The following is a 1,648-nucleotide window of genomic DNA, read 5'->3' as shown; positions in this document are numbered from 1 at the left end:
TGTTTCTACAGTAACCCAGAACAGACAAACCAAACACTGACTATAGATTGGACCTTATGAGTTTCACAGCCACTGTAGTTTCTCCTATACACTTGGATGGGAAGGTGAAGCGAGGGAGTTGCAGTCTGCAACTACACCGCTGGATGCCACTAAATCCTACACACCGGACCTTTAAACGCTAATTCAGATCGAGGCAGCGGTAGAAAGTCTCGTATCCTTCGACGTAAAACTGCTGTTTTTGTCAATGGAGTCTGGTGGATTTGAAGAAAGCGATATAAGACAGATAGATAGGACTGTGACGGCAAAGTAAAGTGGAGAAAAATGTCCAAATATAGCGTATACTTAAACTGATATTATTTTTCTTAGGTGGGCTTTTATTTACGAGGGTAAAATCTGATTGTCTGCTGCGCTCGTCCACAGCTGTGACCGCTGACTCTGCACAACCCCCCTCAATAAACCTGAACTAACCTTTTCAAGTGACTCCTAACACACATTTGTATTTAGAAGTAATCTAATGATTACATTACAAACCAACTGACACACGCCTGCTGTAGTTTGCAGCTAACAAAGAAACCTTTACAGAACAAATAGCACATTAAACGGGCCTTTATAGTGTTTCTGCACGCTTCAGTAGATTAACTCTCAAAGAATCAGATTATTGTAACACACCACTGTTGCACTTAAAGGAACTGTTCAACATTTGGGGAGCTGTTAAAGATATAACTTTCATTTCTGTCTGTATGATCGGTATCAGTACTAAAAGTTCTCACACACACAGATGAAACAGAAACAACGGTCTCATCAAAAATGTTGAATTGTCCCTTTAATATAAAGTAGTTACTATAGGATAGTTAATATAGACTGTATAAAGTAAATATTAATTAATGTAATGGCTGTAAATTAGAAATCTGATTTTACATGGTAAATAAATTCACATGAATGTAGTGAAACTGTGTGTGATTAGTTAAGTATTTTAAAAATAATTTGTCTTTGGTTAAAGTTATTTCAGCATTGACCAAAAACCTTAAAGTGGTCGAGGTATTAAAGGTTCCTCCTGTCAGAAAATAAATCCTGTTACGTTACAGCCTGAATCAGATTATTGATCAGCAGACAGTGAACAGGTTGTAGTGTAGCTTTGTTCCTCTGCTGCCTGTGGACTGATTTCTATGTGTTTCTATGTAGGGATGAGGGTCAAAGGTCGTGACCGGACCTTTATGCTCCAGGTGCCTTCTCTCTCCGTTCCCTACAGTGTGCAACAGTGGGCAACATAGCTAACGTATAGCTCTCCCCGCTACTGATCCTGATATTAATTTATCCTATTCTGACAACGGTGTTGATGTTAGCAACGAAATGATGGTGAGGGTAGAGGCATCCGCTAGTTAACTGTAGCTAAGCTAAGCTGGTTTGTCCGGCTGGTGTCTTGGCTGTACGGTGGGGTTCGCTGTCGGTCTCTGTACGGATGTGGGTCTGGTTCGGTCTTGTACGGTGGGGTCTAGGTGTCGGTCGTGTACGGTGTGGGTCTGGTGTCGTTCTTCTGTACGGTGTGGGTCTGGTGTCGGTCCTCGTGTAGGTGTGGGTCTGTTGTCGGTCGCTGCAGGATAGTAACGTTTATTCCTTAAATATGATTGTCAGTTATTTTACATCTCCT

This window comes from Morone saxatilis, unplaced genomic scaffold (genome assembly GCF_004916995.1).
Source record: "Morone saxatilis isolate NCDOM2014 unplaced genomic scaffold, NCSU_SB_2.0 Contig2, whole genome shotgun sequence".
Taxonomy (NCBI): domain Eukaryota; kingdom Metazoa; phylum Chordata; class Actinopteri; family Moronidae; genus Morone; species Morone saxatilis.
This window is presented reverse-complemented; position numbering follows the sequence as displayed.